The sequence below is a fragment of the Chinchilla lanigera genome, unplaced genomic scaffold (genome assembly GCF_000276665.1).
Source record: "Chinchilla lanigera isolate Chin_1 unplaced genomic scaffold, ChiLan1.0 scaffold00138, whole genome shotgun sequence".
Classification (NCBI taxonomy): Eukaryota; Metazoa; Chordata; class Mammalia; order Rodentia; family Chinchillidae; genus Chinchilla; species Chinchilla lanigera.
The window spans coordinates 1,878,877-1,891,542 of NW_004955539.1; positions in this window are offsets into that span (position 1 = coordinate 1,878,877).

The following is a 12,666-nucleotide window of genomic DNA, read 5'->3' on the forward strand; positions in this document are numbered from 1 at the left end:
GAAAGTCCAAAGGGATTTCTGAGGTGGTGGGTCTGAAAGAGAGACAGGAGTTGCACGTTCGGATGTGGTGTTCTCTTGGCAGTGGAAGTTATATAAATTGTAAAGTCTGAAAAGTATAAATGATAAGTGGACACAAGGAAGAAGTCTAGAAAATACAAACACAAACTGCTAGCAGAGAAAGAGGATTCTCCAACAGAGTCTGAAATCGAATTGACCTCAGAGAGGAAAAGGAAATTAGGAGAGAATGGTGTCACCTACACAGAGATGAAGTTGGGTTGTGAAGAGGGTGGTCACAGTGTCTAGGACTGCAAAAATATCTGTAGTGAAAGAGAAGAGTGGAAAAAGAAGGCATTGCGCCCATGGATTATACTGAAAAAGCCCCAACTGCTAATTTCCTATTGTGTGACTGTTTTGTCCAGGCAAGCCCAGTGTCCTTCTGATTAAAAGGAGAGAGGGAAGGAGGAACTGCAGCCACAGATTAACCAAGAGTGAGCACAAAACTATCTGACTGGTTAATACAAATATAAGCCTTCACATCCAGCCTATTGATATTCCCAGTGTGAAAGGAATTTACAGGTACAATTTCAGTCTCTGGCAGTAATTTCTGTCAGCTTGTGAAACAGGAAGGAGATGTAAGCAGGATGGAGATGAGAAATAGTAGCTTAGAATTTCAAAAAAATAAGGCAACACATTGGGTTTTTGAGGATACCACGGTTGGTCTGGTCCTGGATCCTAACAAGGTTCTTGGCAGCAGGAGTCAGAGAAGACTCCAGGTTTTAGAACCAGGTCGGTGGCAGTGAGTGGCAGCATCAAACAGCTTCAGCAGCTCGGATGCCGTATTTACAGGGAAAGTGAAGCCATAGTCTCTGTATGTCTGGCCTGAGTGGATGCTGGGCTGTGCAAATGCTGGAGCCAAGAATGCTCCTTGAAGAGAAGGGGACCAGGTTCACACGTGGGAGTTCATGGTAGGATGTTTTTCCATGGATGGGCACTTTCATAAGCTCACAGAAAAGGAGCGCAGATGGACTACCACTAGTGTCACCGTGGAAAAGTACTGGACAGTAGGAGTGAAGAGAAAAGCGATGGTCAGGAAGGAGTAGGGAGAATCACGACCATGCAATGCCATTGAAAGGCAGAGGGAGTCCCATGTGCTCAACATGCCCTCCAGCACCCGCTGCAGGCATCACATAAGTCAACGTCCACCTGGGACACCCTTCTCCCTCACAGTGTTCCAAATCACCAAATCAACTTCTGTTCATGCTTAAAACTGCAACGTACTTGTCCTGGTCTCCAGACTCACCTCCCTGATGCTCCTTCCCCCACTTCCTTAAGGAAAAAGTAATACCCACTACCCATGCCTCTCTGTGGTGTGTTTGTGCAGGAGCACATGATAGTGCCTGCTCCCATGGTGCAGAGGTAGGGTCCTTCTCTGTGCATCTCTTCACCTTGTGTTCCTTCTGTGCACTGCTCTCGATCCAAGCTTCCCCTTGTTGTAAGGACACCAATCACATGGGCTCCCACTATAACATGACTGCTGTGTACAGACCCTTCCTGATAAAGACATAGTCAAATAAAGACATGTCTTCCAAATAAAGACTATGTCTTCCAAATAAAGACATAGTCAGAAGTACCAGGACTTCACTTTATTCAACACATGTATTTTGGGAGCCAAACTGCAACCAATAACACTGCCCAAAACAATCCACTTGAGGTAGGCATATAACATCAATGACAAGATTGAAACATGATGTCCTATATGGAGACGTTTTCTCTGATTTTATTTGAAAAGAGAATAGAGGGAATTAACCTCATTCTGGCACGTGTTGAAGCACAAACCTGACAGAGTTCAGGAACTTCAGTTTGTTCTGCAAAGGCAGACCCATTACACACTCACCCCTGACTTCACTGACAACTTGACACAACCCACAGAGTTCCTCATTTCCCAGTTGTAGAGGGTCGGAAGGAATTCAGGAAAACAGAAGACCTCACTGCTGCCAAGTAGAACAGGCCACGGAAGCCCAGGGGGAGGTAAAGCAGGAGTGGATTCAAGCCAGCCATGGGTTCCTCACTACTCACCTATATATAAATAGAACAGTAACATCCCACTGTGTTTCCCAAAGGTCACACAAGGTAAGAGGCAAAAATGTACATCCTGATGCGTACCATAGAAAGAACAGTCAATAAATGTTTAAAACATGCCAATTACAGACAAATGTGAGGTGAACTATTCTCCTCTCTCATTCACTGAGTCTAAAAGTGGTCATCAGATTGCTGTCACCTTACTTGAATTAACATCCTCTGAAGGCCAAAGCACTATACCCTCCCCTCACCAATTTCTAATATGTTGAAATTCTTTCTGCCTGATAACTCCTAAAATCCTAGAAGGCTTACTTTAAGTTGGTGTACAAAATGGGGTTACACTAAACATATACCAGCCGTAGAGGCAAAGGCAACTATTTCCATAGCAACCAGGGCCATGTGAAAGTGCTCTCTCTGCAAACTCTATTCCACTGCTGAACCCTCACATCCTCCTCCTCTGCTCTTCAATCCAAGTTTCTGGTTTCATGACCTTGAGAGCCTGAAAAAAAATAAATAAACCCCACGTCCCTTCTTGAATATGTAATAAGGACAAGATATTGGAAAGTAGGTTATAGTTGTTCTAACGGTGCGAATTGGTATCGGCCAATTCTTCAGATCAAGGGAGATGTCAGACAAGATGTGAAAGAAGGTCTGGGCCATTAATGGTGTGCAAATTTAAATATCTGTTGAAGGAATCATTGAAGCTAAGAAATTTCTTTTTGATGTAAATAAATCTGGTAAGAGTTAAAAGATATCATATTATAGTGATCACTGCCTACTCATGTTTATAGCAGCATAATTCATCATAGCTAAATCTTGGAAGTGGCCTATAAGTTCTTAAACAGATGAATGGATAAAGAAAATGTGGTATTTTTACACAGTGGAATACTACTCTGCCACAAAAAAGATAAGCTTGAGTCATTTATAGGAAAATGGCTCCATCTGTAGGTCATTATATTAAGTGGAAGAAATTAGACATGTAAGTTTAAATACTGCATAATTTGTCTTATGTGAGAAACCCAAAATATAAGTTAAGAGCAAAATAAAATGCAATAATAGGAAGTAGGTAGACAGATTCTGTTCAAATAGGAAGAGGATCAAGAGATGGAGGGAGTTGGAAGGGAAAGGAGAGGAAGGGATGAAAAGTACTGTTCCGACTCCACACAGGAATGCAATCATTAATGTCATCATTAGTGCAGTATGACATGGATGAATAAAACCTGAAAATATTTTGGTAAGGCAAATGCTGAGGAGTTTTATTAAATGATAGAGTTTTAGGGGAAGTGTCAGTTTCTCTAAAGTAGTAATTTCAGCCCATTCTCAGAAGCACGCCTTCAAAGCATTTGTCTTGAGCCTCTCAGCATCGGCAATGCCTCTGTCCAAGCAAGCCGGCCTTCCTGGTGTCCCCAGTCACAACGCAGAGGCACGCAGTAAGTGCTGGGCAAAATGAACACAGCTGAAACTGACATCTCTTCACCCCAACTCGAACCTTGACATCACTTTCACCTCTTCTTCCTCAGCTCTACATCTACCCATAAGGAAAGTCAGCCCACTGCGCCACGCAGTTGTTTCTGGGATGGTGTCAGCCTCATTCATATTCACCACCAGGGCCTGGTTGCAAGTTCTTCCCACTTGGATTTGTCCTTTGCAGTCATTCAGCTCTGTAGATAAATGAAATCTGAGATCCTTGGCGCGGCATTGCAAGGTCTTCCACGGTGCAGCTACAAGGTCTGTTTCCAGGGCTGTCTGTCACCACTCCCCCTGTGCCCCAACCAACGCACAAAGACCGTCTATTTCACTGCTTTCACAACCTCAGGCACATTAATTCTTCATTACTTTTGCTCCCGTTGCTTTTTCCACCCTTTCCAGCCTTTCACCTCCTCAGCAACATGTCACCCCTTGCCAATCAAAGCCTACTCTGTCATCATCGCCCTTCTCTGACCCCTAAGGATCAACCAATTCCTGCTTTAAACTCCCACAGTCCTTTAATTATATTTTTTCTTATGATATTAGGAGGTAGTATCCTTTAGGGGAAATATGAAGTTAAATAGGCTTTATTTAAAATTGCACCTCTTCTACTTTTCAGGAGTGCAACCCTAAGCCTGTCATCCAGCCGCTCCGTGCTTTAACATTCTTATCTTAAAACAGACTCGTATGAAAAAAGCACCTAAATGTCATTTCCTTCACACGTTCTTGGTGTAGTCTGCGTTCTAGAGCATTCTCTCTCTCTCTCTCTCTCTCTCTCTCTCTTGCTCTCTTGCTCTCTTTCTCTCTCTGCCCCTCTCTTCTTCCCTCAACACAAAGTTTTCAATAAATATTTGTTCAATAAGTGATAATTTAGTATATTCTAGAAGGGTGTTTCTCAAATGCATGGATAACCCCATTCAGTATTTATATTCTGCTCATAGACTGAAGGTAGGCAGAAGAAATGAAAGACATGGAGTTGCCACTCATACCCATTCCGCCATTCACCAGCTTTGCCATTGACATCAATGCCATCATTTTCTTCTTACTGCGTTCTCCTTCCTACAGAACCTTTATTCCAAAGAGATAAAAGCATCTAATTACACTAATCATTCTACCTTATAATTAATCAAAACCAGCTGGGAAAGCAAATGGAAAATTCCCATTTTTTCAGTCAAAATCCTTTCTAAAATTGTCTCTAACATGATGATTGCAGATCTCTGAGTGACACTGTACATGAGAGACGCATGAGCCGTGGACTGAGGCTTGTGCAGAGTGCAAGGACGAAGCCTGGCTCTGTAAGTGCTCAAGATTATGAGGAAGAAAAAATAAATGCACGAGACAAAGATGGAATAAAGGATTCAGTTCTAACTTGTGTAGTGATAGTCCCATGTCAAACACTTAGTAAGTGCTGCCGAGGGCATTGTCCTTTTGCAAAGCAATTGAGTATTACTTTTTTAATATGAATACTTTGTGAAATAAGAACCAAAACAGCTCACCAGTCACTGAAACGCTCATACCTTTTGTCTAAATATTATGAAACCTCAGAAAATGTTCTCAGTAAGTACTTTCAAAAAATTAAAATATATCAGTGTGCACATGTATATTTATACATGATAATGATATTGAAATGATAATAAAGATATAGAGACAATTTAAATGTCCAACAATATGGAAATGATTTTTAAATGAATTCAATGCTACCTCTCTAAGTCTCAGATTCCTTATCTATAAAATGGGTATAGTATTTACTAATCATTTACAGGGAATAAATAAATCAGAAAGAATAATAATTTGGATTCCCCAGGATTCTCTTATTAATACCTTCCCTTTCCTTTTGAGCTCCTTGAATGGATTTCTGTTTCTCCTCATGATCAATTGAGCCCGAGTGTACGTGGGGAGAAATCACGGATGAGAGAGACATAAACACAGAGAAACATTTCAGTCTCCTTGACTCTGCTGTTTAGTGTATGGAAAATGCAATAAATATTTGATTACAGATGACAGGCATGACCAGATAGTTTATAAAACCAATAAGAATCTCATTCTAATGCTGTTCATTTCCCCATAAAGTTGCATGCTGATAATGTAGTAGCCATTGATTAAGCACCATAAGTGCACGATCTCACTTAATGTTTATTATTTCCTTCATCTTACACATGAGAAAACTGAAGTTCACTCGTGTTATATATTGTTAGTAGTGGACATTACATTTCTATGTAGAAGGGTTTGGGCCAGCAAGTTCCTGCTTGAATGTGGCAGGGGGATACGAAAGGGATCAAATTGAGGGCAGAATTTGACAAAAGAAAGTATTTGATTTGAAGACCAGTTTGTCTAGAAGTCTGTTGATTTTTATTTGTGTTTTAATTTTTTTGTATATTCCTATGTGTGCATACAATTTTATATGGCTTGTGGAAGGTAGTCATGATTAGGGTAGCTATTTTGAAGCTTCATTTGTATATCAAGCACATTGTCTGTACTAATGCTTGGGTATGTTTTTGTTCAGGGTAGATTGTGGAGCACAGTTCTGCTGAGACATTATATGTGGGAGGGCACTAAAGTCCCAACCAATTCTCTTTTTCTTTGGGGCATAATGCTAGGGGCATAACGGTATCTAACACTCCAAAACCAAATTGCCTAACCACAAATGTAACCTCCTAGCAGTCTTTGTAGGAGAATATCTGTTTTTAAATCTTACGTTATTAAAGTACTGTATAGGTTACAAAGGATTTTTGATCTTTGATTTCATTTAAGTATAACTATCTTTGCCAAGAAACAATATTATTATTTTAATTAGTCTGATTTTAAGATATCTTACTGTAACCCAGATATCTCAACTCTCACCAGCTGGAAAGGTCCCACTTAAGTTTCATGACCAAAGTATGGAGACTTAAGTCTTCACCAGCCTGCTTTCTGAAAATAAAGCCAAAATATCCCCTTCATATATCTTGGCATGCTAACCAAGTGCTTCCCATGAGACTTCCAGTTGCAAGCATCACCCAGAGCCTACTATATTTCCATCTGCTTTATCCCCTCCAGGTTATTGGCCTCTACACCAGGGGGATGACGCTTCACTCTTATCATTCCTCACCTTGCAAGGACCAAGGCCCACACCAGTGACGAAGGACGCCATGTCTAGATGCTTTCCCAAGTTCCCATCTTTAACTTAGCCCCACAGCAGCTCTTGCTTATAACCAGAGTCTGACAGCACCTGAAAAGTTTTGAAGTCGCTGGGCTGGAATTGCAACCCCTGCCCAGAATCTTGAAGATTCTCCCATAAACATAATGTACTATGGATTTATGTTGCCCAGGCTTTTTAACCAGAGGAGCTCAGACACAGTCTACTGAACCTGATGTTAACTGCCCTGAAAGAAATTCTCCGGAAACAGCTTCTAGGATAGACAGTTGTTTGCAGGTGTTTGACTTGGGAAAGCTCCTGAATGTGACAGTTTTTAACCTCACCTGAGCCCTGGGTCCCAGGTGGCAGGAGCCTTTAACAATTCCACAACCACTACCATGATCAGCAGATCCTTTCGTGTACTGAAAATGGCTAAGCACAAATAATCGCCCTATAAGATCCACCTTCATCCCTCCATTTGACTCCCATGAGATTTCTGGGAGATGCAGCAGACTCACTTGTTTGCCACCTACATAAAACACCAGCTTCATTTGTTTGCTTTCAGAAGGTCTGCATTAACGCTTTCTCCTTATTGCAGTGGGCTGACTAAAGGAATCTCCTCATTTGCCAGGTATAGTGCTTTAGGTTTTTGACAAGAGACAGGCCTGGGTGGGTAAGGGAGGTGGGGTGAGCAGTGGAAGATTCTAATTTGAGATAAGGCTGCAAATAGGACTTCAGTGGCTTCTATGTGGGCTCCCGAGCTAGAAGGCACTTCACATTTACAGGAAATTGAAGCAACACTATATGGCCTTTGTGATGGAGCCTGCTGGGAGGGAAGTAACCTGAGGCAAAACACTTCCCTGAGGCCTCTCCAGGACAATTTCCACAGAGCGAGGCCAGAGTGAGTGCCAGCAGCCACATTCCCTGGATCTGAGAAGGGTGCCTGCATAGGGTAATTGGGCCCAGGAATCTACCCCATTATGGAATGCATATCAGTGAATGTAAAGAATGCAAACACCTCTGGAAAGCTGGTAAGATATGTGGGTGTTTGGGCGCGGGTATCTTAGCCCATTATTGAGTGACTATCAGTGAATGTAAAGAATGGAAACACCTCTGGAAGGCTGGTAAGATACTGAAGATCGTCAGGAGAAACTAGGGAAATGGTCCAGTGTGTTCTGTGGATACATTTTAGAGCTCTCCTGGAGTTTTTCAAACCATGGTTCATAAACTTTCCTGTGCTAATCTCCTAATGCCTTGAACTTGATAACCATTTACTCTCTATATGTCCTTTCCCTCATAAATGAATTAGCAATTTCTTCATGAATAGTTAATGAAAATAAAATTAAAAACGAACCCACAGCACTTGTTGCTACCTAATCAAGTCAGCTCAGTCTCCTTATTCTTTCCAAAAAGAAGGTTTTTTTTTTCTTACCAGACTTATGAATTCATGTTAACTTGGGCTCAAGACAGGAATATTGAAAGTTAATTCTTTTGTTATACTATTCCTGATTCTTTCTTTCAATCTTCTTAGAAGCATTTTCTGTGCTATTCCTGCATGCCAGGAGTCAAGCTGTGTGCTGTGGGGGAGCTTAAACATTTTCCCATGCCTTTTTACCCTTGATTTTTGCCACCACAAAGCACAAGTGACTTTTCTAGAACAACATCAGTGAAAGAAAAAAAAAAGACATAATGCAGACTACAATAAACTCGGCAAATAACACTGAGGTGCTTGTGAAGATGTCATTGTATAAAATGCTCTTTCTAGATTCCAGAGATGTAGACATCTAGAATCTAGAAACACTACTGTCTTTGGCTGGCTGGTTGGCAGAAAGGTGTTTTATATTTCATTCTGTAGCAGGAGAGATCGAGTGCTGAAATGCTGGTGAGAATTAACAAGGAAGTTGATAGATAAGAGAGAAGTCATAAGAGCTATTGTTATAGGCAGCTGAGTGAGATAGAAATATTATAGGCAGTCAGACAGGGCCAGGCCCTCGAAGGAGCCAGTATGGAAGACAAGATACCTTACAAATGCAGAGGTGGTACTTGCTTCGGGCCAGATGTCAAGACTAAAGATTAAACAAGCACACCCTCTTACCTCCAGAGGATGGACATCAGGGATTGATATTCTAAATAGGTAGCGATCACCTTGAAGAGTCCTTGACCCAACCCCTTACAGGAAAAGCCCCTGTTCTGTATTCATGCCCTCTTGCTAGTGACTCTTTCCCCATTTGAGCCCGATTTAATCAATTTTACCTGAACAATTCTTATTTGCTGACCATAGTTTTGTGCATTTTTCCCTTACCTTGGACGTGCCTCACCTCGTGGTTTTGCACTATAAAAGTCCCTAGAAAAGACAAAGTCTTGAGTAACCCACTCGGGCCCCCCTTCCATCCCCGCCTTAAACAGAAGTTTCTTTCCTTTCCCTCAATGAATATATTCTGCTCTTAACCTCTGTTGCTCCTAAAATTCATTCTTCAATTTTAGAGGACATGAACTCATCCCAGATATCACTCAGGTTGGGAGCTTTTATTTTCCTGTGTCACTATGACTGTTTATGAATTCAGTTCTCTGAAGAGGGCTGTGAAGTTGGGTCTGCCTCAGGTGGTTTCATTGCTTCAACTGTGATTTGGTGAAAGGAGTGACAACAGTAGAACACCAAAAAGAAAGTTGGAGGGGCTGGGGATTTAGCTCAGCGGCAAAAGCGCATGCCTGGCAAGTGCAAGGTCGTGAGTTCGGTTCCTGGTACCAGAGAAAAACCAAAAAAAAAAAAAAAAAAAAAAAAGAACAAAAAGAAAGTTGGAGACACTTAAGTTTCTCCAGAGGTATGGTTTTGCCAGGATGATACACAGGGCAGTACACGATCAAAGAAGGGAAAGGATTAGTCAGGGACTGAGGAAATGGACTGAGTATTTAGATTAAGCCTACTATTCGAGAGAAAATGAATACGTCTAAATTCAGGAGCTATCAAGTGGATTTTTAAAAGGCAGGTATTTAAAGAAAGAGAAAAATAGTAGCAAGATCTACATTTCCCATACTCCAGCTATTGTAGGAAATCAACTCAGAATAACCCTACAAGGTATATATCACTATTTCTCATATTTTATATGTGAGGAAACTGAAACACTGAGTTGTTAAATCAGATAGGTAAGTCAAGCCATTAAAAAGTGGCCTGGCTCTGGTCAGTCTGACCTCAGTCTTTCACTCTGAGAGTTTAATGTGTCCTTTTTAGTCTGCATTTGTGGGAAATGATGAGGTCTAGCCCATGACATAGTAGTGACTGATTACAGTAGGGTGCAGGCTGTCCCTCGTTCATAACACCTCTTCTGCCCTCTCCTTCTGTGGTGGAAATAGGACTGCAGCATGCCAAGAACTTTCTGCTAGATATTATAACTACAGTCTTGCAGACTTCTGTGAGTACCTGAGCTGTGACTGGGAGCCCACTGATGAAGGTAACTATGGAGCCAACAAAACAGAAGTGGCTCAAAGATGTTGAAATAGAAAGATCTATCCACATTTAGGTCATACAAGTCATACAAATGTGTCCCAAAGGGTATAGGAAAAGCACACATGTTCCCTGCCTCTGTGCTTCATGCTTTTAACATATCCAGTATGAATCTTTTTGCAGTGTGTTAGTTGCCTTTTCCATGTTTGGGACACAATACCCAACACTCATAATTTAAGAGCGGAGAGGTTTAATCCAGCTGGTACGTTCAAGAGGATTCACTCCACCCCACGGTCCATTGGCTTCAAGTCAAGAACATCATGGCAGAACAGCGGGGCAGAGCAAAGATGCTTAGTTCCTGGTGGCCAGGAAGGATAGTACAGGGGCATAGTGCAAGAAAGGAGGGGGCAAAGGGCCAGATGTAGTACCCAAAGTCACGCCTCCAAAATCCACCCAGATACATTCATCAGTATGCTTTCCTAATCCCCTGGGCGGGCCCTAAAATGAATCATTTTGACACAACTAAACTCACGTGTCACAGCTGCATGTTCCATGTGATTCCAGCTTAATGTTTTTCACTGCCATGAGAATGTCGGTGTAGGACACCACAGCTGGAGCCAAACTGCCATTGATAGTGGGAATCTGAAAATCACCCAGCTTGAGTTCAAAGTTCTGGCCTTAAAAATGAAATTATTTGCATTAGAAAGATGCTTTTTATGTGTTTTCTCTTCAGCCCTGGTGGCAAAAAAAAAGTAGAAAATATCTTCTAATCTGAGGGAGCTGTTAAATAAATGTTCTAAAGCTTTCTATTTTACCATGCCAGTACGGAGGTGCAAAAAGAAATGGTGGTCCAGTTGTGCCCCTTGCTTGCTGTAACTTTGTCCAGGTTGCTTAAGCTTCCTGAGCTCCAGTTTCCTCCTCTCTATGATGGTGATAGCAGTGTGAATGAACTCATTCTTGAGAAGTGCTTAAGAGAGCCTGACTCATAGTGAGATCTCATACACTGTGCTGGTTGGAGTAGTATTTGCTTTACACATATAGCTTCTTCTTCCTCAGGACCCATTCATGTATTCTCCTTCTGATACCTGCGCTTCCACTTGAGAAGTTCCCTGCAAAGTCAGCAACATTATCCTGGATCCTAAAATTAATGGATGCTGCATATTCTATAACCAATAGTGGTTCTTGACAGCCATTGACAATGGATTATTTTTTCCTTCAAACGTTCAACACTTGTGGAACTGCACTAACATCTAGTGAGCCCTGTTTACGTGCTAGGCACTATTTTAAGTGTGTTCCATAAGTATCTCATATTCATGTAAGATGGATATTATCCTTAGTTCTATTCTACAGATGAGGGGCAGATACTCAGAGAATTTCTTCTCATGCTAGAGCACAGAGCTCATGTGTGATCGGGTGAGATTAAAATCAAGCTTGGTGTTTCTTAGAGTACTGTCCAGCACTCCAAATCTATCCGTGACTCACTCTACCCACTTGGGGTGTAATCATAGGTCATTTTCAAATGTTTGTGGTGTGCTAAGTACTATGGTTAGCACAGTGTGTGTGTGTGTGTGTGTGTGTGTGTGTGCATGCGTGTATGTGTTTCTTGTATGTATGTTGGATAGGTGGACAGAGAGATCTCTTAATAGACAAAACAGATCCTTTAATCCTAAGGATAATATGTATCTCATAATAACTGGATGAGATACATATGACTCCTTCATGGTGAAACTGAGGCTCAGAGAGTAAATAAATAGTTCAAATTTGCCTTGTTCGTAAGTGATGTAGCCACCATTTGGACCCATATCTAGTTAATTTTAAAATTCTATCTCTTGATTATTACATTATATACACTATAATACAAGTCCAGTTTACTATCTCAAATTTCACAAGAGGTTAAAAGAAACTAAAATGGAAACCCCACTGTACATTTGACTAAGATATTCCTATTTGTATCTGTACAACTTTGCCTGGATGCGCAGCCTGCTGTCCTCAAACACAAGCTCTGAAATAATGAAGGCCACTCTGAAGTTCTTCCGGAGTCATCAGCCTGTTAAAGCCCAAATGGAAAAACTAAGACCTCAATTAGGAGAGGCAAAGGCAGGTAAAAAAGTCGCAATTATAGCTGCGGTGCTGCACATAAAATCAACTCTGGCATCAGTCCTCTGAAAATCAGAATGTCTAATTATCTACTCTCTTCAGAAGACACGAAGAGCAAGTTCTCCTTACCACCGGTGTGGCTATAATTATACTAGCATCCAACCGATATGCACTACAGCAGAAATTAGGGCCACTCAAAAAACTTGGCAAGGTTTGTTGCTGCCAGAAGTAATAAGTCATATTTCATGATTCAGCATTTTTCTCTGCATGATTCTTCTGAAGATTATAAATAATTCACACTAAATTATAGTTTCTAGAAAGTTATTTTAACCTTAAAGATGGTTGGAATTAATATGATGAATGACCAAAACCAACTTGAAGAGGGAAAGCAAACATTTTGAATATCCATATAGGGAGCTTACCTAGCACACCTTAAGTTGCTGTAATTTCTACATGAAAGTGAAAT